This window comes from Electrophorus electricus, chromosome 13 (genome assembly GCF_041902795.1).
Source record: "Electrophorus electricus isolate QZ-2024a chromosome 13, ASM4190279v1, whole genome shotgun sequence".
In the NCBI taxonomy this organism is placed as follows: domain Eukaryota; kingdom Metazoa; phylum Chordata; class Actinopteri; order Gymnotiformes; family Gymnotidae; genus Electrophorus; species Electrophorus electricus.
Genome location: NC_137509.1, coordinates 22,380,237 through 22,404,512, shown reverse-complemented (window position 1 = coordinate 22,404,512; position 24,276 = coordinate 22,380,237). Strand labels below are relative to the sequence as shown.

General features: G+C 36.4%; 24 pseudogenes; all 24 read right to left on the bottom strand.

The window, feature by feature from the left end:
* Positions 1–380: 380 nt before the first annotated feature.
* Positions 381–499, bottom strand: LOC145645402 (5S ribosomal RNA; annotated as a pseudogene).
* Positions 500–1,290: 791 nt separating this feature from the next.
* On the bottom strand, positions 1,291–1,409 carry LOC145645538 (5S ribosomal RNA; annotated as a pseudogene).
* Positions 1,410–2,670: 1,261 nt separating this feature from the next.
* On the bottom strand, positions 2,671–2,789 carry LOC145645537 (5S ribosomal RNA; annotated as a pseudogene).
* A 1,261-nt stretch (positions 2,790–4,050) lies between these two features.
* On the bottom strand, positions 4,051–4,169 carry LOC145645536 (5S ribosomal RNA; annotated as a pseudogene).
* A 1,261-nt stretch (positions 4,170–5,430) lies between these two features.
* LOC145644397 (5S ribosomal RNA) lies at positions 5,431–5,549 on the bottom strand (annotated as a pseudogene).
* A 790-nt stretch (positions 5,550–6,339) lies between these two features.
* LOC145645401 (5S ribosomal RNA) lies at positions 6,340–6,458 on the bottom strand (annotated as a pseudogene).
* Positions 6,459–7,719: 1,261 nt separating this feature from the next.
* On the bottom strand, positions 7,720–7,838 carry LOC145645535 (5S ribosomal RNA; annotated as a pseudogene).
* A 1,261-nt stretch (positions 7,839–9,099) lies between these two features.
* Positions 9,100–9,218, bottom strand: LOC145645533 (5S ribosomal RNA; annotated as a pseudogene).
* Positions 9,219–10,479: 1,261 nt separating this feature from the next.
* Positions 10,480–10,598, bottom strand: LOC145645532 (5S ribosomal RNA; annotated as a pseudogene).
* Positions 10,599–11,859: 1,261 nt separating this feature from the next.
* LOC145645531 (5S ribosomal RNA) lies at positions 11,860–11,978 on the bottom strand (annotated as a pseudogene).
* A 352-nt stretch (positions 11,979–12,330) lies between these two features.
* LOC145644010 (5S ribosomal RNA) lies at positions 12,331–12,449 on the bottom strand (annotated as a pseudogene).
* A 667-nt stretch (positions 12,450–13,116) lies between these two features.
* LOC145645530 (5S ribosomal RNA) lies at positions 13,117–13,235 on the bottom strand (annotated as a pseudogene).
* A 352-nt stretch (positions 13,236–13,587) lies between these two features.
* LOC145644009 (5S ribosomal RNA) lies at positions 13,588–13,706 on the bottom strand (annotated as a pseudogene).
* A 667-nt stretch (positions 13,707–14,373) lies between these two features.
* On the bottom strand, positions 14,374–14,492 carry LOC145645529 (5S ribosomal RNA; annotated as a pseudogene).
* A 791-nt stretch (positions 14,493–15,283) lies between these two features.
* On the bottom strand, positions 15,284–15,402 carry LOC145650232 (5S ribosomal RNA; annotated as a pseudogene).
* Positions 15,403–15,754: 352 nt separating this feature from the next.
* LOC145650737 (5S ribosomal RNA) lies at positions 15,755–15,873 on the bottom strand (annotated as a pseudogene).
* A 353-nt stretch (positions 15,874–16,226) lies between these two features.
* Positions 16,227–16,345, bottom strand: LOC145644181 (5S ribosomal RNA; annotated as a pseudogene).
* Positions 16,346–18,330: 1,985 nt separating this feature from the next.
* Positions 18,331–18,449, bottom strand: LOC145644293 (5S ribosomal RNA; annotated as a pseudogene).
* Positions 18,450–19,774: 1,325 nt separating this feature from the next.
* LOC145649216 (5S ribosomal RNA) lies at positions 19,775–19,893 on the bottom strand (annotated as a pseudogene).
* A 352-nt stretch (positions 19,894–20,245) lies between these two features.
* LOC145649009 (5S ribosomal RNA) lies at positions 20,246–20,364 on the bottom strand (annotated as a pseudogene).
* An 885-nt stretch (positions 20,365–21,249) lies between these two features.
* On the bottom strand, positions 21,250–21,368 carry LOC145649215 (5S ribosomal RNA; annotated as a pseudogene).
* Positions 21,369–21,720: 352 nt separating this feature from the next.
* On the bottom strand, positions 21,721–21,839 carry LOC145649008 (5S ribosomal RNA; annotated as a pseudogene).
* Positions 21,840–22,944: 1,105 nt separating this feature from the next.
* Positions 22,945–23,063, bottom strand: LOC145650374 (5S ribosomal RNA; annotated as a pseudogene).
* Positions 23,064–23,415: 352 nt separating this feature from the next.
* LOC145649007 (5S ribosomal RNA) lies at positions 23,416–23,534 on the bottom strand (annotated as a pseudogene).
* Positions 23,535–24,276: the final 742 nt, after the last annotated feature.

Below are 24,276 nucleotides of genomic sequence, written 5' to 3'. Positions count from 1 at the left end.
ACATACAAGCATGTCAGTTGCAGATTAAATTAAAGTGATGCAACAAAAACTTACAGCATCTGCTATTCCCAGGTGCTAACAGATAGTTTTTTTTAATTAATCACTGCACTTCACATCCTAGCATGTCATCTTAAAAGTAAATTAAAGTGATGCAAGAGAAGCTTACAGCATCTCGTAGTCCAAGCTGCTAACAGATAGTTTTTTGATGAATCACTGCACTTCACATTCAGGCATGTGAGTTGGAGAGTAAATGAAAGTGATGCAAAAAAAACTTACAGCATCTGCTATTCCCATGTGCTAACAGAGAGTTTTTTTTATTAATCACTGCACTTCACATTTGAGCATGTCAGCTTGAAAGTAAATTAAAGTGATGCAAGAAAAGGTTACAGCACCTGGTATTCCTAGGTAGGGTCCCACCTCAGTACTATCCAGGCCCAAAGTTGTTCAGCTTCCAAGGTCAGATGAGATTGGACGTTCTCAAGCTGGTGTGGCCGTAAGCCTTAAACACTTACTCTAATTGCCTAATCATAGCAAATATGATCAAAGACCAATCTGACAATTTTTTTTATTAATCCCTGCACTTGACATTCTAGAATGTTATCTTGAAAGTAAATTAAATGATGCAATAAAAGCTTACAAAATCTGGTATTCGGAGGCAATAACAGACAGTTTTTTTTTAATCACTGCACTTCACATTCAAGCATGTCAGTTGGAGAGTAAATTAAAGTGATGCAATAAAAACTTACAGCATCTGCTATTCCCAGGTGCTAGCAGATAGTTTGATTTAATTATTCACTGCACTTCAAATTTGAACATGATAGCTTGAACATAAATTAAAGGGATGCAATAAAATCTTACAGCACCTGCTATTCCCTGGTACTAAAAGATTTCTATTTAATCTGTACACTTCACATACAAGCAATTCAGTTGCAGATTAAATTAAAGTGATGCAACAAAAACTTACAGCATCTGCTATTCCCAGGTGCTAACAGATAGTTTTTTTTAATTAATCACTGCACTTCACATCCTAGCATGTCATCTTAAAAGTAAATTAAAGTGATGCAAGAGAAGCTTACAGCATCTCGTAGTCCAAGCTGCTAACAGATAGTTTTTTGATGAATCACTGCACTTCACATTCAGGCATGTGAGTTGGAGAGTAAATGAAAGTGATGCAAAAAAAACTTACAGCATCTGCTATTCCCAGGTGCTAACAGATAGTTTTTTTTATTAATCACTGCACTTCACATTTGAGCATGTCAGCTTGAAAGTAAATTAAAGTGATGCAAGAAAAGCTTACAGCACCTGGTATTCCTAGGTAGGGTCCCACCTCAGTACTATCCAGGCCCAAAGTTGTTCAGCTTCCAAGGTCAGATGAGATTCGACGTTCTCAAGCTGGTGTGGCCGTAAGCCTTAAACACTTACTCAAATTGCCTAATCATAGCAAATATGATCAAAGACCAATCTGACAATTTTTTTTAGTAATCCCTGCACTTGACATTCTAGAAAGTTATCTTGAAAGTAAATTAAATGATGCAATAAAAGCTTACAACATCTGGTATACGGAGGCACTAACAGACAGTTTTTTTTTAATCACTGCACTTCACATTCAAGCATGTCAGTTGGAGAGTAAATTAAAGTGATGCAATAAAAACTTACAGCATCTGCTATTCCCAGGTGCTAACAGATAGTTTTTTTTAATTAATCACTGCACTTCACATCCTAGCATGTCATCTTAAAAGTAAATTAAAGTGATGCAAGAGAAGGTTACAGCACCTGGTATTCCTAGGTAGGGTCCCACCTCAGTACTATCCAGGCCCAACGTTGTTCAGTTTCCAAGGTCAGATGAGATTGGACGTTCTCAAGCTGGTGTGGCCGTAAGCCTTAAACACTTACTCTAATTGCCTAATCATAGCAAATATGATCAAAGACCAATCTGACAATTTTTTTTATTAATCCCTGCACTTGACATTCTAGAATGTTATCTTGAAAGTAAATTAAATGATTCAATAAAAGCTTACAACATCTGGTATTCGGAGGCACTAACAGACAGTTTTTTTTTAATCACTGCACTTCACATTCAAGCATGTCAGTTGGAGAGTAAATTAAAGTGATGCAATAAAAACTTACAGCATCTGCTATTCCCAGGTGCTAGCAGATAGTTTGATTTAATTATTCACTGCACTTCAAATTTGAACATGATAGCTTGAACATAAATTAAAGGGATGCAATAAAATCTTACAGCACCTGCTATTCCCTGGTACTAAAAGATTTCTATTTAATCTGTACACTTCACATACAAGCATGTCAGTTGCAGATTAAATTAAAGTGATGCAACAAAAACTTACAGCATCTGCTATTCCCAGGTGCTAACAGATAGTTTTTTTTAATTAATCACTCACTTCACATCCTAGCATGTCATCTTAAAAGTAAATTAAAGTGATGCAAGAGAAGCTTACAGCATCTCGTAGTCCAAGCTGCTAACAGATAGTTTTTTGATGAATCACTGCACTTCACATTCAGGCATGTGAGTTGGAGAGTAAATGAAAGTGATGCAAAAAAAACTTACAGCATCTGCTATTCCCAGGTGCTAACAGATAGTTTTTTTTATTAATCACTGCACTTCACATTTGAGCATGTCAGCTTGAAAGTAAATTAAAGTGATGCAAGAAAAGCTTACAGCACCTGGTATTCCTAGGTAGGGTCCCACCTCAGTACTATCCAGGCCCAAAGTTGTTCAGCTTCCAAGGTCAGATGAGATTCGACGTTCTCAAGCTGGTGTGGCCGTAAGCCTTAAACACTTACTCAAATTGCCTAATCATAGCAAATATGATCAAAGACCAATCTGACAATTTTTTTTAGTAATCCCTGCACTTGACATTCTAGAAAGTTATCTTGAAAGTAAATTAAATGATGCAATAAAAGCTTACAACATCTGGTATACGGAGGCACTAACAGACAGTTTTTTTTTAATCACTGCACTTCACATTCAAGCATGTCAGTTGGAGAGTAAATTAAAGTGATGCAATAAAAACTTACAGCATCTGCTATTCCCAGGTGCTAACAGATAGTTTTTTTTAATTAATCACTGCACTTCACATCCTAGCATGTCATCTTAAAAGTAAATTAAAGTGATGCAAGAGAAGGTTACAGCACCTGGTATTCCTAGGTAGGGTCCCACCTCAGTACTATCCAGGCCCAACGTTGTTCAGTTTCCAAGGTCAGATGAGATTGGACGTTCTCAAGCTGGTGTGGCCGTAAGCCTTAAACACTTACTCTAATTGCCTAATCATAGCAAATATGATCAAAGACCAATCTGACAATTTTTTTTATTAATCCCTGCACTTGACATTCTAGAATGTTATCTTGAAAGTAAATTAAATGATTCAGTAAAAGCTTACAACATCTGGTATTCGGAGGCACTAACAGACAGTTTTTTTTTAATCACTGCACTTCACATTCAAGCATGTCAGTTGGAGAGTAAATTAAAGTGATGCAATAAAAACTTACAGCATCTGCTATTCCCAGGTGCTAGCAGATAGTTTGATTTAATTATTCACTGCACTTCAAATTTGAACATGATAGCTTGAACATAAATTAAAGGGATGCAATAAAATCTTACAGCACCTGCTATTCCCTGGTACTAAAAGATTTCTATTTAATCTGTACACTTCACATACAAGCATGTCAGTTGCAGATTAAATTAAAGTGATGCAACAAAAACTTACAGCATCTGCTATTCCCAGGTGCTAACAGATAGTTTTTTTTAATTAATCACTCACTTCACATCCTAGCATGTCATCTTAAAAGTAAATTAAAGTGATGCAAGAGAAGCTTACAGCATCTCGTAGTCCAAGCTGCTAACAGATAGTTTTTTGATGAATCACTGCACTTCACATTCAGGCATGTGAGTTGGAGAGTAAATGAAAGTGATGCAAAAAAAACTTACAGCATCTGCTATTCCCAGGTGCTAACAGATAGTTTTTTTTATTAATCACTGCACTTCACATTTGAGCATGTCAGCTTGAAAGTAAATTAAAGTGATGCAAGAAAAGCTTACAGCACCTGGTATTCCTAGGTAGGGTCCCACCTCAGTACTATCCAGGCCCAAAGTTGTTCAGCTTCCAAGGTCAGATGAGATTCGACGTTCTCAAGCTGGTGTGGCCGTAAGCCTTAAACACTTACTCAAATTGCCTAATCATAGCAAATATGATCAAAGACCAATCTGACAATTTTTTTTAGTAATCCCTGCACTTGACATTCTAGAAAGTTATCTTGAAAGTAAATTAAATGATGCAATAAAAGCTTACAACATCTGGTATACGGAGGCACTAACAGACAGTTTTTTTTTAATCACTGCACTTCACATTCAAGCATGTCAGTTGGAGAGTAAATTAAAGTGATGCAATAAAAACTTACAGCATCTGCTATTCCCAGGTGCTAACAGATAGTTTTTTTTAATTAATCACTGCACTTCACATCCTAGCATGTCATCTTAAAAGTAAATTAAAGTGATGCAAGAGAAGGTTACAGCACCTGGTATTCCTAGGTAGGGTCCCACCTCAGTACTATCCAGGCCCAACGTTGTTCAGTTTCCAAGGTCAGATGAGATTGGACGTTCTCAAGCTGGTGTGGCCGTAAGCCTTAAACACTTACTCTAATTGCCTAATCATAGCAAATATGATCAAAGACCAATCTGACAATTTTTTTTATTAATCCCTGCACTTGACATTCTAGAATGTTATCTTGAAAGTAAATTAAATGATTCAATAAAAGCTTACAACATCTGGTATTCGGAGGCACTAACAGACAGTTTTTTTTTAATCACTGCACTTCACATTCAAGCATGTCAGTTGGAGAGTAAATTAAAGTGATGCAATAAAAACTTACAGCATCTGCTATTCCCAGGTGCTAGCAGATAGTTTGATTTAATTATTCACTGCACTTCAAATTTGAACATGATAGCTTGAACATAAATTAAAGGGATGCAATAAAATCTTACAGCACCTGCTATTCCCTGGTACTAAAAGATTTCTATTTAATCTGTACACTTCACATACAAGCATGTCAGTTGCAGATTAAATTAAAGTGATGCAACAAAAACTTACAGCATCTGCTATTCCCAGGTGCTAACAGATAGTTTTTTTTAATTAATCACTCACTTCACATCCTAGCATGTCATCTTAAAAGTAAATTAAAGTGATGCAAGAGAAGCTTACAGCATCTCGTAGTCCAAGCTGCTAACAGATAGTTTTTTGATGAATCACTGCACTTCACATTCAGGCATGTGAGTTGGAGAGTAAATGAAAGTGATGCAAAAAAAACTTACAGCATCTGCTATTCCCAGGTGCTAACAGATAGTTTTTTTTATTAATCACTGCACTTCACATTTGAGCATGTCAGCTTGAAAGTAAATTAAAGTGATGCAAGAAAAGCTTACAGCACCTGGTATTCCTAGGTAGGGTCCCACCTCAGTACTATCCAGGCCCAAAGTTGTTCAGCTTCCAAGGTCAGATGAGATTGGACGTTCTCAAGCTGGTGTGGCCGTAAGCCTTAAACACTTACTCTAAATGCCTAATCATAGCAAATATGATCAAAGACCAATCTGACAATTTTTTTTATTAATCCCTGCACTTGACATTCTAGAATGTTATCTTGAAAGTAAATTAAATGATGCAATAAAAGCTTACAACATCTGGTATTCGGAGGCACTAACAGACAGTTTTTTTTTAATCACTGCACTTCACATTCAAGCATGTCAGTTGGAGAGTAAATTAAAGTGATGCAATAAAAACTTACAGCATCTGCTATTCCCAGGTGCTAGCAGATAGTTTGATTTAATTATTCACTGCACTTCAAATTTGAACATGAAGCTTGAACATAAATTAAAGGGATGCAATAAAATCTTACAGCACCTGCTATTCCCTGGTACTAAAAGATTTCTATTTAATCTGTACACTTCACATACAAGCATGTCAGTTGCAGATTAAATTAAAGTGATGCAACAAAAACTTACAGCATCTGCTATTCCCAGGTGCTAACAGATAGTTTTTTTTAATTAATCACTGCACTTCACATCCTAGCATGTCATCTTAAAAGTAAATTAAAGTGATGCAAGAGAAGCTTACAGCATCTCGTAGTCCAAGCTGCTAACAGATAGTTTTTTGATGAATCACTGCACTTCACATTCAGGCATGTGAGTTGGAGAGTAAATGAAAGTGATGCAAAAAAAACTTACAGCATCTGCTATTCCCATGTGCTAACAGAGAGTTTTTTTTATTAATCACTGCACTTCACATTTGAGCATGTCAGCTTGAAAGTAAATTAAAGTGATGCAAGAAAAGGTTACAGCACCTGGTATTCCTAGGTAGGGTCCCACCTCAGTACTATCCAGGCCCAAAGTTGTTCAGCTTCCAAGGTCAGATGAGATTGGACGTTCTCAAGCTGGTGTGGCCGTAAGCCTTAAACACTTACTCTAATTGCCTAATCATAGCAAATATGATCAAAGACCAATCTGACAATTTTTTTTATTAATCCCTGCACTTGACATTCTAGAATGTTATCTTGAAAGTAAATTAAATGATGCAATAAAAGCTTACAAAATCTGGTATACGGAGGCAATAACAGACAGTTTTTTTTTAATCACTGCACTTCACATTCAAGCATGTCAGTTGGAGAGTAAATTAAAGTGATGCAATAAAAACTTACAGCATCTGCTATTCCCAGGTGCTAACAGATAGTTTTTTTTAATTAATCACTGCACTTCACATCCTAGCATGTCATCTTAAAAGTAAATTAAAGTGATGCAAGAGAAGGTTACAGCACCTGGTATTCCTAGGTAGGGTCCCACCTCAGTACTATCCAGGCCCAACGTTGTTCAGTTTCCAAGGTCAGATGAGATTGGACGTTCTCAAGCTGGTGTGGCCGTAAGCCTTAAACACTTACTCTAATTGCCTAATCATAGCAAATATGATCAAAGACCAATCTGACAATTTTTTTTATTAATCCCTGCACTTGACATTCTAGAATGTTATCTTGAAAGTAAATTAAATGATTCAGTAAAAGCTTACAACATCTGGTATTCGGAGGCACTAACAGACAGTTTTTTTTTAATCACTGCACTTCACATTCAAGCATGTCAGTTGGAGAGTAAATTAAAGTGATGCAATAAAAACTTACAGCATCTGCTATTCCCAGGTGCTAGCAGATAGTTTGATTTAATTATTCACTGCACTTCAAATTTGAACATGATAGCTTGAACATAAATTAAAGGGATGCAATAAAATCTTACAGCACCTGCTATTCCCTGGTACTAAAAGATTTCTATTTAATCTGTACACTTCACATACAAGCATGTCAGTTGCAGATTAAATTAAAGTGATGCAACAAAAACTTACAGCATCTGCTATTCCCAGGTGCTAACAGATAGTTTTTTTTAATTAATCACTCACTTCACATCCTAGCATGTCATCTTAAAAGTAAATTAAAGTGATGCAAGAGAAGCTTACAGCATCTCGTAGTCCAAGCTGCTAACAGATAGTTTTTTGATGAATCACTGCACTTCACATTCAGGCATGTGAGTTGGAGAGTAAATGAAAGTGATGCAAAAAAAACTTACAGCATCTGCTATTCCCAGGTGCTAACAGATAGTTTTTTTTATTAATCACTGCACTTCACATTTGAGCATGTCAGCTTGAAAGTAAATTAAAGTGATGCAAGAAAAGCTTACAGCACCTGGTATTCCTAGGTAGGGTCCCACCTCAGTACTATCCAGGCCCAAAGTTGTTCAGCTTCCAAGGTCAGATGAGATTCGACGTTCTCAAGCTGGTGTGGCCGTAAGCCTTAAACACTTACTCAAATTGCCTAATCATAGCAAATATGATCAAAGACCAATCTGACAATTTTTTTTAGTAATCCCTGCACTTGACATTCTAGAAAGTTATCTTGAAAGTAAATTAAATGATGCAATAAAAGCTTACAACATCTGGTATACGGAGGCACTAACAGACAGTTTTTTTTTAATCACTGCACTTCACATTCAAGCATGTCAGTTGGAGAGTAAATTAAAGTGATGCAATAAAAACTTACAGCATCTGCTATTCCCAGGTGCTAACAGATAGTTTTTTTTAATTAATCACTGCACTTCACATCCTAGCATGTCATCTTAAAAGTAAATTAAAGTGATGCAAGAGAAGGTTACAGCACCTGGTATTCCTAGGTAGGGTCCCACCTCAGTACTATCCAGGCCCAACGTTGTTCAGTTTCCAAGGTCAGATGAGATTGGACGTTCTCAAGCTGGTGTGGCCGTAAGCCTTAAACACTTACTCTAATTGCCTAATCATAGCAAATATGATCAAAGACCAATCTGACAATTTTTTTTATTAATCCCTGCACTTGACATTCTAGAATGTTATCTTGAAAGTAAATTAAATGATTCAATAAAAGCTTACAACATCTGGTATTCGGAGGCACTAACAGACAGTTTTTTTTTAATCACTGCACTTCACATTCAAGCATGTCAGTTGGAGAGTAAATTAAAGTGATGCAATAAAAACTTACAGCATCTGCTATTCCCAGGTGCTAGCAGATAGTTTGATTTAATTATTCACTGCACTTCAAATTTGAACATGATAGCTTGAACATAAATTAAAGGGATGCAATAAAATCTTACAGCACCTGCTATTCCCTGGTACTAAAAGATTTCTATTTAATCTGTACACTTCACATACAAGCATGTCAGTTGCAGATTAAATTAAAGTGATGCAACAAAAACTTACAGCATCTGCTATTCCCAGGTGCTAACAGATAGTTTTTTTTAATTAATCACTCACTTCACATCCTAGCATGTCATCTTAAAAGTAAATTAAAGTGATGCAAGAGAAGCTTACAGCATCTCGTAGTCCAAGCTGCTAACAGATAGTTTTTTGATGAATCACTGCACTTCACATTCAGGCATGTGAGTTGGAGAGTAAATGAAAGTGATGCAAAAAAAACTTACAGCATCTGCTATTCCCAGGTGCTAACAGATAGTTTTTTTTATTAATCACTGCACTTCACATTTGAGCATGTCAGCTTGAAAGTAAATTAAAGTGATGCAAGAAAAGCTTACAGCACCTGGTATTCCTAGGTAGGGTCCCACCTCAGTACTATCCAGGCCCAAAGTTGTTCAGCTTCCAAGGTCAGATGAGATTCGACGTTCTCAAGCTGGTGTGGCCGTAAGCCTTAAACACTTACTCAAATTGCCTAATCATAGCAAATATGATCAAAGACCAATCTGACAATTTTTTTTAGTAATCCCTGCACTTGACATTCTAGAAAGTTATCTTGAAAGTAAATTAAATGATGCAATAAAAGCTTACAACATCTGGTATACGGAGGCACTAACAGACAGTTTTTTTTTAATCACTGCACTTCACATTCAAGCATGTCAGTTGGAGAGTAAATTAAAGTGATGCAATAAAAACTTACAGCATCTGCTATTCCCAGGTGCTAACAGATAGTTTTTTTTAATTAATCACTGCACTTCACATCCTAGCATGTCATCTTAAAAGTAAATTAAAGTGATGCAAGAGAAGGTTACAGCACCTGGTATTCCTAGGTAGGGTCCCACCTCAGTACTATCCAGGCCCAACGTTGTTCAGTTTCCAAGGTCAGATGAGATTGGACGTTCTCAAGCTGGTGTGGCCGTAAGCCTTAAACACTTACTCTAATTGCCTAATCATAGCAAATATGATCAAAGACCAATCTGACAATTTTTTTTATTAATCCCTGCACTTGACATTCTAGAATGTTATCTTGAAAGTAAATTAAATGATTCAATAAAAGCTTACAACATCTGGTATTCGGAGGCACTAACAGACAGTTTTTTTTTAATCACTGCACTTCACATTCAAGCATGTCAGTTGGAGAGTAAATTAAAGTGATGCAATAAAAACTTACAGCATCTGCTATTCCCAGGTGCTAGCAGATAGTTTGATTTAATTATTCACTGCACTTCAAATTTGAACATGATAGCTTGAACATAAATTAAAGGGATGCAATAAAATCTTACAGCACCTGCTATTCCCTGGTACTAAAAGATTTCTATTTAATCTGTACACTTCACATACAAGCATGTCAGTTGCAGATTAAATTAAAGTGATGCAACAAAAACTTACAGCATCTGCTATTCCCAGGTGCTAACAGATAGTTTTTTTTAATTAATCACTCACTTCACATCCTAGCATGTCATCTTAAAAGTAAATTAAAGTGATGCAAGAGAAGCTTACAGCATCTCGTAGTCCAAGCTGCTAACAGATAGTTTTTTGATGAATCACTGCACTTCACATTCAGGCATGTGAGTTGGAGAGTAAATGAAAGTGATGCAAAAAAAACTTACAGCATCTGCTATTCCCAGGTGCTAACAGATAGTTTTTTTTATTAATCACTGCACTTCACATTTGAGCATGTCAGCTTGAAAGTAAATTAAAGTGATGCAAGAAAAGCTTACAGCACCTGGTATTCCTAGGTAGGGTCCCACCTCAGTACTATCCAGGCCCAAAGTTGTTCAGCTTCCAAGGTCAGATGAGATTCGACGTTCTCAAGCTGGTGTGGCCGTAAGCCTTAAACACTTACTCAAATTGCCTAATCATAGCAAATATGATCAAAGACCAATCTGACAATTTTTTTTAGTAATCCCTGCACTTGACATTCTAGAAAGTTATCTTGAAAGTAAATTAAATGATGCAATAAAAGCTTACAACATCTGGTATACGGAGGCACTAACAGACAGTTTTTTTTTAATCACTGCACTTCACATTCAAGCATGTCAGTTGGAGAGTAAATTAAAGTGATGCAATAAAAACTTACAGCATCTGCTATTCCCAGGTGCTAACAGATAGTTTTTTTTAATTAATCACTGCACTTCACATCCTAGCATGTCATCTTAAAAGTAAATTAAAGTGATGCAAGAGAAGGTTACAGCACCTGGTATTCCTAGGTAGGGTCCCACCTCAGTACTATCCAGGCCCAACGTTGTTCAGTTTCCAAGGTCAGATGAGATTGGACGTTCTCAAGCTGGTGTGGCCGTAAGCCTTAAACACTTACTCTAATTGCCTAATCATAGCAAATATGATCAAAGACCAATCTGACAATTTTTTTTATTAATCCCTGCACTTGACATTCTAGAATGTTATCTTGAAAGTAAATTAAATGATTCAATAAAAGCTTACAACATCTGGTATTCGGAGGCACTAACAGACAGTTTTTTTTTAATCACTGCACTTCACATTCAAGCATGTCAGTTGGAGAGTAAATTAAAGTGATGCAATAAAAACTTACAGCATCTGCTATTCCCAGGTGCTAGCAGATAGTTTGATTTAATTATTCACTGCACTTCAAATTTGAACATGATAGCTTGAACATAAATTAAAGGGATGCAATAAAATCTTACAGCACCTGCTATTCCCTGGTACTAAAAGATTTCTATTTAATCTGTACACTTCACATACAAGCATGTCAGTTGCAGATTAAATTAAAGTGATGCAACAAAAACTTACAGCATCTGCTATTCCCAGGTGCTAACAGATAGTTTTTTTTAATTAATCACTCACTTCACATCCTAGCATGTCATCTTAAAAGTAAATTAAAGTGATGCAAGAGAAGCTTACAGCATCTCGTAGTCCAAGCTGCTAACAGATAGTTTTTTGATGAATCACTGCACTTCACATTCAGGCATGTGAGTTGGAGAGTAAATGAAAGTGATGCAAAAAAAACTTACAGCATCTGCTATTCCCAGGTGCTAACAGATAGTTTTTTTTATTAATCACTGCACTTCACATTTGAGCATGTCAGCTTGAAAGTAAATTAAAGTGATGCAAGAAAAGCTTACAGCACCTGGTATTCCTAGGTAGGGTCCCACCTCAGTACTATCCAGGCCCAAAGTTGTTCAGCTTCCAAGGTCAGATGAGATTCGACGTTCTCAAGCTGGTGTGGCCGTAAGCCTTAAACACTTACTCAAATTGCCTAATCATAGCAAATATGATCAAAGACCAATCTGACAATTTTTTTTATTAATCCCTGCAATTGACATTCTAGAATGTTATCTTGAATGTAAATTAAATGATGCAATAAAAGCTTACAACATCTGGTATACGGAGGCACTAACAGACAGTTTTTTGATGAATCACTGCACTTCACATTCAGGCATGTGAGTTGGAGAGTAAATGAAAGTGATGCAAAAAAAACTTACAGCATCGGCTATTCCCAGGTGCTAACAGATAGTTTTTTTTATTAATCACTGCACTTCACATTTGAACATGTCAGCTTGAAAGTAAATTAAAGTGATGCAAGAAAAGCTTACAGCACCTGGTATTCCTAGGTAGGGTCCCACCTCAGTACTATCCAGGCACAAACTTGCTTAGCTTCCAAGGTCAGATGAGATTGGGATTTCTCAAGGTGGTGTGGCCGTAAGCCTTATACGCCTACTCAAATTGCCTAATCATAGCAAATATGATCAAAGACCAATCTGACAATTTTTTTTATTAATCCCTGCACTTGACATTCTAGAATGTTATCTTGAATGTAATTAAATGATGCAATAAAAGCTTACAATACGGAGCTGGTATACGGAGGCACTAATTATTCACTGCACTTCAAATTTGAACATGATAGCTTGAACATAAATTAAAGGGATGCAATACAATCTTACAGCACCTGCTATTCCCTGGTACTAAAATATTTCTATTTAATCTGTACACTTCACATACAAGCTTGTCAGTTGCAGATTAAAGTAAAGTGATGCAACAAAAACTTACAGCATCTGCTATTCCCAGGTGCTAACAGATAGTTTTTTTAATTAATCACTGCATTTCACATCTTAGCATGTCATCTTGACAGTAAATTAAAGTGATGCAAGAGAAGCTTACAGCATCTCATAGTCCAAGGTGCTAACAGATAGTTTTTTGATGAATCACTGCACTTCACATTCAGGCATGTGAGTTGGAGAGTAAATGAAAGTGATGCAAAAAAAACTTACAGCATCTGCTATTCCCAGGTGCTAACAGATAGTTTTTTTTATTAATCACTGCACTTCACATTTGAGCATGTCAGCTTGAAAGTAAATTAAAGTGATGCAAGAAAAGCTTACAGCACCTGGTATTCCTAGGTAGGGTCCCACCTCAGTACTATCCAGGCCCAAAGTTGTTCAGCTTCCAAGGTCAGATGAGATTCGACGTTCTCAAGCTGGTGTGGCCGTAAGCCTTAAACACTTACTCAAATTGCCTAATCATAGCAAATATGATCAAAGACCAATCTGACAATTTTTTTTATTAATCCCTGCAATTGACATTCTAGAATGTTATCTTGAATGTAAATTAAATGATGCAATAAAAGCTTACAACATCTGGTATACGGAGGCACTAACAGACAGTTTTTTGATGAATCACTGCACTTCACATTCAGGCATGTGAGTTGGAGAGTAAATGAAAGTGATGCAAAAAAAACTTACAGCATCGGCTATTCCCAGGTGCTAACAGATAGTTTTTTTTATTAATCACTGCACTTCACATTTGAACATGTCAGCTTGAAAGTAAATTAAAGTGATGCAAGAAAAGCTTACAGCACCTGGTATTCCTAGGTAGGGTCCCACCTCAGTACTATCCAGGCACAAACTTGCTTAGCTTCCAAGGTCAGATGAGATTGGGATTTCTCAAGGTGGTGTGGCCGTAAGCCTTATACGCCTACTCAAATTGCCTAATCATAGCAAATATGATCAAAGACCAATCTGACAATTTTTTTTATTAATCCCTGCACTTGACATTCTAGAATGTTATCTTGAATGTAATTAAATGATGCAATAAAAGCTTACAATACGGAGCTGGTATACGGAGGCACTAATTATTCACTGCACTTCAAATTTGAACATGATAGCTTGAACATAAATTAAAGGGATGCAATACAATCTTACAGCACCTGCTATTCCCTGGTACTAAAATATTTCTATTTAATCTGTACACTTCACATACAAGCTTGTCAGTTGCAGATTAAAGTAAAGTGATGCAACAAAAACTTACAGCATCTGCTATTCCCAGGTGCTAACAGATAGTTTTTTTAATTAATCACTGCATTTCACATCTTAGCATGTCATCTTGACAGTAAATTAAAGTGATGCAAGAGAAGCTTACAGCATCTCATAGTCCAAGGTGCTAACAGATAGTTTTTTGATGAATCACTGCACTTCACATTCAGGCATGTGAGTTGGAGAGTAAATGAAAGTGATGCAAAAAAAACTTACAGCATCTGCTATTCCCAGGTGCTAACAGATAGTTTTTTTTATTAATCACTGCACTTCACATTTGAGCATGTCAGCTTGAAAGTAAATTAAAGTGATGCAAGAAAAGCTTACAGCACCTGGTATTCCTAGGTAGGGTCCCACCTCAGTACTATCCAGGCCCAAAGTTGTTCAGCTTCCAAGGTCAGATGAGATTCGACGTTCTCAAGCTGGTGTGGCCGTAAGCCTTAAACACTTACTCAAATTGCCTAATCATAGCAAATATGATCAAAGACCAATCTGACAATTTTTTTTAGTAATCCCTGCACTTGACATTCTAGAAAGTTATCTTGAAAGTAAATTAAATGATGCAATAAAAGCTTATAACATCTGGTATACGGAGGCACTAACAGACAGTTTTTTTATTAATCACTGCACTTCACATTCAAGCATGTCAGTTGGAGAGTAAATTAAAGTGATGCAATAAAAACTTACAGCGTCTGCTATTCCCAGGTGCTAGCAGATAGTTTGATTTAATTATTCACTGCACTTCAAATTTGAACATGAAGCTTGAACATAAATTAAAGGGATGCAATAAAATCTTACAGCACCTGCTATTCCCTGGTACTAAAAGATTTCTATTTAATCTGTACACTTCACATACAAGCATGTCAGTTGCAGATTAAATTAAAGTGATGCAACAAAAACTTACAGCATCTGCTATTCCCAGTTGCTAACAGATAGTTTTTTTTAATTAATCACTGCACTTCACATCCTAGCATGTCATCTTAAAAGTAAATTAAAGTGATGCAAGAGAAGCTTACAGCATCTCGTAGTCCAAGGTGCTAACAGATAGATTTTTGATGAATCACTGCACTTCACATTCAGGCATGTGAGTTGGAGAGTAAATGAAAGTGATGCAAAAAAAACTTACAGCATCTGCTATTCCCAGGTGCTAACAGATAGTTTTTTTTATTAATCATTGCACTTCACATTTGAGCATGTCAGCTTGAAAGTAAATTAAAGTGATGCAAGAAAAGCTTACAGCACCTGGTATACATAGGTAGGGTCCCACCTCAGTACTATCCAGGCCCAAACTTGCTTAGCTTCCAAGGTCAGATGAGATTGGGCATTCTCAAGCTGGTGTGGCCGTAAGCCTTAAACACTTACTCAAATTGCCTAATCATAGCAAATATGATCAAAGACCAATCTGACAATTTTTTTTAGTAATCCCTGCACTTGACATTCTAGAAAGTTATCTTGAAAGTAAATTAAATGATGCAATAAAAGCTTATAACATCTGGTATATGGAGGCACTAACAGACAGTTTTTTGATGATTTACTGCACTTCACATTCAGGCATGTGAGTTGGAGAGTAAATGAAAGTGATGCAAAAAAAACGTACAGCATCTGCTATTCCCAGGTGCTAACAGATAGTTTTTTTTATTACTCATTGCACTTCACATTTGAGCATGTCAGCTTGAAAGTAAATTAAAGTGATGCAAGAAAAGCTTACAGCTCCTGGTATACATAGGTAGGGTCCCACCTCAGTACTATCCAGGCCCAAACTTGCTTAGCTTCCAAGGTCAGATGAGATTGGGCATTCTCAAGCTGGTATGGCCATAAGCCTTAAACACTTATTCAAATTGCCTAATCATAGCAAATATGATCAAAGACCAATCTGACAATTTTTTTTATTAATCACTGCATTTCACATCTTAGCATGTCATCTTGACAGTAAATTAAAGTGATGCAAGAGAAGCTTACAGCATCTCGTAGTCCAAGGTGTTAACAGACAGTTTTTTGATGATTTACTGCACTTCACATTCAGGCATGTGAGTTGGAGAGTAAATGAAAGTGATGCAAAAAAAACTTACAGCATCGGCTATTCCCAGGTGCTAACAGATAGTTTTTTTTATTAATCACTGCACTTCACATTTGAACATGTCAGCTTGAAAGTAAATTAAAGTGATGCAAGAAAAGCTTACAGCACCTGGTATTCCTAGGTAGGGTCCCACCTCAGTACTATCCAGGCCCAAACTTGCTTAGCTTCCAAGCTCAGATGAGATTGGGCGTTCTCAAGCTGGTGTGGCCGTAAGCTTTATATGCTTACTCAAATTGCCTAATCATAGCAAATATGATCAAAGACCAATCTGACAATTTTTTTTATTAATCCCTGCACTTGACATTCTAGAATGTTATCTTGAATGTAATTAAATGATGCAATAAAAACTTACAATACGGAGCTGGTATACGGAGGCACTAATTATTCACTGCACTTCAAATTTGAACATGATAGCTTGAACATAAATTAAAGGGATGCAATACAATCTTACAGCACCTGCTATTCCCTGGTACTAAAATATTTCTATTTAATCTGTACACTTCACATACAAGCTTGTCAGTTGCAGATTAAAGTAAAGTGATGCAACAAAAACTTACAGCATCTGCTATTCCCAGGTGCTAACAGATAGTTTTTTTAATTAATCACTGCATTTCACATCCTAGCATGTCATCTTGACAGTAAATTAAAGTGATGCAAGAGAAGCTTACAGCATCTCGTAGTCCAAGGTGCTAACATATAGTTTTTTGATGAATCACTGCACTTCACATTCAGGCATGTGAGTTGGAGAGTAAATGAAAGTGATGCAAAAAAAAATTTACAGCATCTGCTATTCCCAGGTGCTAACAGATAGTTTGAGTTAATTATTCACTGCACTTCAAATTTGAACATGATAGCTTGAACATAAATTAAAGGGATGCAATACAATCTTACAGCACCTGCTATTCCCTGGTACTAAAATATTTCTATTTAATCTGTACACTTCACATACAAGCTTGTCAGTTGCAGATTAAAGTAAAGTGATGCAACAAAAACTTACAGCATCTGCTATTCCCAGGTGCTAACAGATAGTTTTTTTAATTAATCACTGCATTTCACATCCTAGCATGTCATCTTGACAGTAAATTAAAGTGATGCAAGAGAAGCTTACAGCATCTCGTAGTCCAAGGTGCTAACATATAGTTTTTTGATGAATCACTGCACTTCACATTCAGGCATGTGAGTTGGAGAGTAAATGAAAGTGATGCAAAAAAAACTTACAGCATCTGCTATTCCCAGGTGCTAACAGATAGTTTAAGTTAATTATTCACTGCACTTCAAATTTGAACATGATAGCTTGAACATAAATTAAAGGGATGCAATACAATCTTACAGCACCTGCTATTCCCTGGTACTAAAATATTTCTATTTAATCTGTACACTTCACATACAAGCTTGTCAGTTGCAGATTAAAGTAAAGTGATGCAACAAAAACTTACAGCATCTGCTATTCCCAGGTGCTAACAGATAGTTTTTTTAATTAATCACTGCATTTCACATCCTAGCATGTCATCTTGACAGTAAATTAAAGTGATGCAAGAGAAGCTTACAGCATCTCGTAGTCCAAGGTGCTAACATATAGTTTTTTGATGAATCACTGCACTTCACATTCAGGCATGTGAGTTGGAGAGTAAATGAAAGTGATGCAAAAAAAACTTACAGCATCTGCTATTCCCAGGTGCTAACAGATAGTTTGAGTTAATTATTCACTGCACTTCAAATTTGAACATGATAGCTTGAACATAAATTAAAGGGATGCAATACAATCTTACAGCACCTGCTATTCCCTGGTACTAAAATATTTCTATTTAATCTGTACACTTCACATACAAGCTTGTCAGTTGCAGATTAAAGTAAAGTGATGCAACAAAAACTTACAGCATCTGCTATTCCCAGGTGCTAACAGATAGTTTTTTTAATTAATCACTGCATTTCACATCTTAGCATTTCATCTTGACAGTAAATTAAAGTGATGCAAGAGAAGCTTACAGCATCTCGTAGTCCAAGGTGCTAACAGATAGTTTTTTGATGAATCACTGCACTTCACATTCAGGCATGTGAGTTGGAGAGTAAATGAAAGTGATGCAAAAAAAACTTACAGCATCTGCTATTCCCAGGTGCTAACAGATAGTTTTTTTTATTAATCACTGCACTTCACATTTGAACATGTCAGCTTGAAAGTAAATTAAAGTGATGCAAGAAAAGCTTACAGCACCTGGTATTCCTAGGGAGGGTCCCACCTCAGTACTATCCAGGCCCAAACTTGCTTAGCTTCCAAGCTCAGATGAGATTGGGCGTTCTCAAGCTGGTGTGGCCGTAAGCCTTATACGCTTACTCAAATTGCCTAATCATAGCAAATATGATCAAAGTCCAATCTGACAATTTTTTTTATTAATCCCTGCACTTGACATTCTAGAATGTTATCTTGAATGTAATTAAATGATGCAATAAAAGCTTACAATACGGAGCTGGTATACGGAGGCACTAATTATTCACTGCACTTCAAATTTGAACATGATAGCTTGAACATAAATTAAAGGGATGCAATACAATCTTACAGCACCTGCTATTCCCTGGTACTAAAATATTTCTATTTAATCTGTACACTTCACATACAAGCTTGTCAGTTGCAGATTAAAGTAAAGTGATGCAACAAAAACTTACAGCATCTGCTATTCCCAGATGCTAACAGATAGTTTTTTTAATTAATCACTGCATTTCACATCCTAGCATGTCATCTTGACAGTAAATTAAAGTGATGCAAGAGAAGCTTACAGCATCTCGTAGTCCAAGGTGCTAACATATAGTTTTTTGATGAATCACTGCACTTCACATTCAGGCATGTGAGTTGGAGAGTAAATGAAAGTGATGCAAAAAAAAATTTACAGCATCTGCTATTCCCAGGTGCTAACAGATAGTTTGAGTTAATTATTCACTGCACTTCAAATTTGAACATGATAGCTTGAACATAAATTAAAGGGATGCAATACAATCTTACAGCACCTGCTATTCCCTGGTACTAAAATATTTCTATTTAATCTGTACACTTCACATACAAGCTTGTCAGTTGCAGATTAAAGTAAAGTGATGCAACAAAAACTTACAGCATCTGCTATTCCCAGGTGCTAACAGATAGTTTTTTTAATTAATCACTGCATTTCACATCCTAGCATGTCATCTTGACAGTAAATTAAAGTGATGCAAGAGAAGCTTACAGCATCTCGTAGTCCAAGGTGCTAACATATAGTTTTTTGATGAATCACTGCACTTCACATTCAGGCATGTGAGTTGGAGAGTAAATGAAAGTGATGCAAAAAAAACTTACAGCATCTGCTATTCCCAGGTGCTAACAGATAGTTTAAGTTAATTATTCACTGCACTTCAAATTTGAACATGATAGCTTGAACATAAATTAAAGGGATGCAATACAATCTTACAGCACCTGCTATTCCCTGGTACTAAAATATTTCTATTTAATCTGTACACTTCACATACAAGCTTGTCAGTTGCAGATTAAAGTAAAGTGATGCAACAAAAACTTACAGCATCTGCTATTCCCAGGTGCTAACAGATAGTTTTTTTTATTAATCATTGCACTTCACATTTGAGCATGTCAGCTTGAAAGTAAATTAAAATGATGCAAGAAAAGCTTACAGCACCTGGTATACATAGGTAGGGTCCCACCTCAGTACTATCCAGGCCCAAACTTGCTTAGTTTCCAAGGTCAGATGAGATTGGGCATTCTCAAGCTGGTATGGCCGTAAGCCTTAAACACTTACTCAAATTGCCTAATCATAGCAAATATGATCAAAGACCAATCTGACAATTTTTTTTATTAATCCCTGCAATTGACATTCTAGAATGTTATCTTGAATGTAAATTAAATGATGCAATAAAAGCTTACAACATCTGGTATACGGAGGCACTAACAGACAGTTTTTTGATGAATCACTGCACTTCACATTCAGGCATGTGAGTTGGAGAGTAAATGAAAGTGATGCAAAAAAAACTTACAGCATCGGCTATTCCCAGGTGCTAACAGATAGTTTTTTTTATTAATCACTGCACTTCACATTTGAGCATGTCAGCTTGAAAGTAAATTAAAGTGATGCAAGAAAAGCTTACAGCACCTGGTGTCCCTAGGTAGGGTCCCACCTCAGTACTATCCAGGCCCAAACTTGCTTAGCTTCCAAGGTCAGATGAGATTGGGCGTTCTCAAGCTGGTGTGGCCGTAAGCCTTATACGCTTACTCAAATTGCCTAATCATAGCAAATATGATCAAAGACCAATCTGACAATTTTTTTTATTAATCCCTGCACTTGACATTCTAGAATGTTATCTTGAATGTAATTAAATGATGCAATAAAAGCTTACAATACGGAGCTGGTATACGGAGGCACTAATTATTCACTGCACTTCAAATTTGAACATGATAGCTTGAACATAAATTAAAGGGATGCAATACAATCTTACAGCACCTGCTATTCCCTGGTACTAAAATATTTCTATTTAATCTGTACACTTCACATACAAGCTTGTCAGTTGCAGATTAAAGTAAAGTGATGCAACAAAAACTTACAGCATCTGCTATTCCCAGGTGCTAACAGATAGTTTTTTTAATTAATCACTGCATTTCACATCCTAGCATGTCATCTTGACAGTAAATTAAAGTGATGCAAGAGAAGCTTACAGCATCTCGTAGTCCAAGGTGCTAACATATAGTTTTTTGATGAATCACTGCACTTCACATTCAGGCATGTGAGTTGGAGAGTAAATGAAAGTGATGCAAAAAAAACTTACAGCATCTGCTATTCCCAGGTGCTAACAGATAGTTTAAGTTAATTATTCACTGCACTTCAAATTTGAACATGATAGCTTGAACATAAATTAAAGGGATGCAATACAATCTTACAGCACCTGCTATTCCCTGGTACTAAAATATTTCTATTTAATCTGTACACTTCACATACAAGCTTGTCAGTTGCAGATTAAAGTAAAGTGATGCAACAAAAACTTACAGCATCTGCTATTCCCAGGTGCTAACAGATAGTTTTTTTTATTAATCATTGCACTTCACATTTGAGCATGTCAGCTTGAAAGTAAATTAAAATGATGCAAGAAAAGCTTACAGCACCTGGTATACATAGGTAGGGTCCCACCTCAGTACTATCCAGGCCCAAACTTGCTTAGTTTCCAAGGTCAGATGAGATTGGGCATTCTCAAGCTGGTATGGCCGTAAGCCTTAAACACTTACTCAAATTGCCTAATCATAGCAAATATGATCAAAGACCAATCTGACAATTTTTTTTATTAATCCCTGCAATTGACATTCTAGAATGTTATCTTGAATGTAAATTAAATGATGCAATAAAAGCTTACAACATCTGGTATACGGAGGCACTAACAGACAGTTTTTTGATGAATCACTGCACTTCACATTCAGGCATGTGAGTTGGAGAGTAAATGAAAGTGATGCAAAAAAAACTTACAGCATCGGCTATTCCCAGGTGCTAACAGATAGTTTTTTTTATTAATCACTGCACTTCACATTTGAGCATGTCAGCTTGAAAGTAAATTAAAGTGATGCAAGAAAAGCTTACAGCACCTGGTGTCCCTAGGTAGGGTCCCACCTCAGTACTATCCAGGCCCAAACTTGCTTAGCTTCCAAGGTCAGATGAGATTGGGCGTTCTCAAGCTGGTGTGGCCGTAAGCCTTATACGCTTACTCAAATTGCCTAATCATAGCAAATATGATCAAAGACCAATCTGACAATTTTTTTTATTAATCCCTGCACTTGACATTCTAGAATGTTATCTTGAATGTAATTAAATGATGCAATAAAAGCTTACAATACGGAGCTGGTATACGGAGGCACTAATTATTCACTGCACTTCAAATTTGAACATGATAGCTTGAACATAAATTAAAGGGATGCAATACAATCTTACAGCACCTGCTATTCCCTGGTACTAAAATATTTCTATTTAATCTGTACACTTCACATACAAGCTTGTCAGTTGCAGATTAAAGTAAAGTGATGCAACAAAAACTTACAGCATCTGCTATTCCCAGGTGCTAACAGATAGTTTTTTTAATTAATCACTGCATTTCACATCCTAGCATGTCATCTTGACAGTAAATTAAAGTGATGCAAGAGAAGCTTACAGCATCTCGTAGTCCAAGGTGCTAACATATAGTTTTTTGATGAATCACTGCACTTCACATTCAGGCATGTGAGTTGGAGAGTAAATGAAAGTGATGCAAAAAAAATTTTCAGCATCTGCTATTCCCAGGTGCTAACAGATAGTTTGAGTTAATTATTCACTGCACTTCAAATTTGAACATGATAGCTTGAACATAAATTAAAGGGATGCAATACAATCTTACAGCACCTGCTATTCCCTGGTACTAAAATATTTCTATTTAATCTGTACACTTCACATACAAGCTTGTCAGTTGCAGATTAAAGTAAAGTGATGCAACAAAAACTTACAGCATCTGCTATTCCCAGGTGCTAACAGATAGTTTTTTTAATTAATCACTGCATTTCACATCCTAGCATGTCATCTTGACAGTAAATTAAAGTGATTCAAGAGAAGCTTACAGCATCTCGTAGTCCAAGGTGCTAACAGATAGTTTTTGATGAATCACTGCACTTCACATTCAGGCATGTGAGTTGGAGAGTAAATGAAAGTGATGCAAAAAAAACTTACAGCATCGGCTATTCCCAGGTGCTAACAGATAGTTTTTTTTATTAATCATTGCACTTCACATTTGAGCATGTCAGCTTGAAAGTAAATTAAAATGATGCAAGAAAAGCTTACAGCACCTGGTATACATAGGTAGGGTCCCACCTCAGTACTATCCAGGCCCAAACTTGCTTAGTTTCCAAGGTCAGAGGAGATTGGGCATTCTCAAGCTGGTATGGCCGTAAGCCTTAAACACTTACTCAAATTGCCTAATCATAGCAAATATGATCAAAGACCAATCTGACAATTTTTTTTATTAATCCCTGCAATTGACATTCTAGAATGTTATCTTGAATGTAAATTAAATGATGCAATAAAAGCTTACAACATCTGGTATACGGAGGCACTAACAGACAGTTTTTTGATGAATCACTGCACTTCACATTCAGGCATGTGAGTTGGAGAGTAAATGAAAGTGATGCAAAAAAAACTTACAGCATCGGCTATTCCCAGGTGCTAACAGATAGTTTTTTTTATTAATCACTGCACTTCACATTTGAGCATGTCAGCTTGAAAGTAAATTAAAGTGATGCAAGAAAAGCTTACAGCACCTGGTGTCCCTAGGTAGGGTCCCACCTCAGTACTATCCAGGCCCAAACTTGCTTAGCTTCCAAGGTCAGATGAGATTGGGCGTTCTCAAGCTGGTGTGGCCGTAAGCCTTATACGCTTACTCAAATTGCCTAATCATAGCAAATATGATCAAAGACCAATCTGACAATTTTTTTTATTAATCCCTGCACTTGACATTCTAGAATGTTATCTTGAATGTAATTAAATGATGCAATAAAAGCTTACAATACGGAGCTGGTATACGGAGGCACTAATTATTCACTGCACTTCAAATTTGAACATGATAGCTTGAACATAAATTAAAGGGATGCAATACAATCTTACAGCACCTGCTATTCCCTGGTACTAAAATATTTCTATTTAATCTGTACACTTCACATACAAGCTTGTCAGTTGCAGATTAAAGTAAAGTGATGCAACAAAAACTTACAGCATCTGCTATTCCCAGGTGCTAACAGATAGTTTTTTTAATTAATCACTGCATTTCACATCCTAGCATGTCATCTTGACAGTAAATTAAAGTGATGCAAGAGAAGCTTACAGCATCTCGTAGTCCAAGGTGCTAACATATAGTTTTTTGATGAATCACTGCACTTCACATTCAGGCATGTGAGTTGGAGAGTAAATGAAAGTGATGCAAAAAAAATTTTCAGCATCTGCTATTCCCAGGTGCTAACAGATAGTTTGAGTTAATTATTCACTGCACTTCAAATTTGAACATGATAGCTTGAACATAAATTAAAGGGATGCAATACAATCTTACAGCACCTGCTATTCCCTGGTACTAAAATATTTCTATTTAATCTGTACACTTCACATACAAGCTTGTC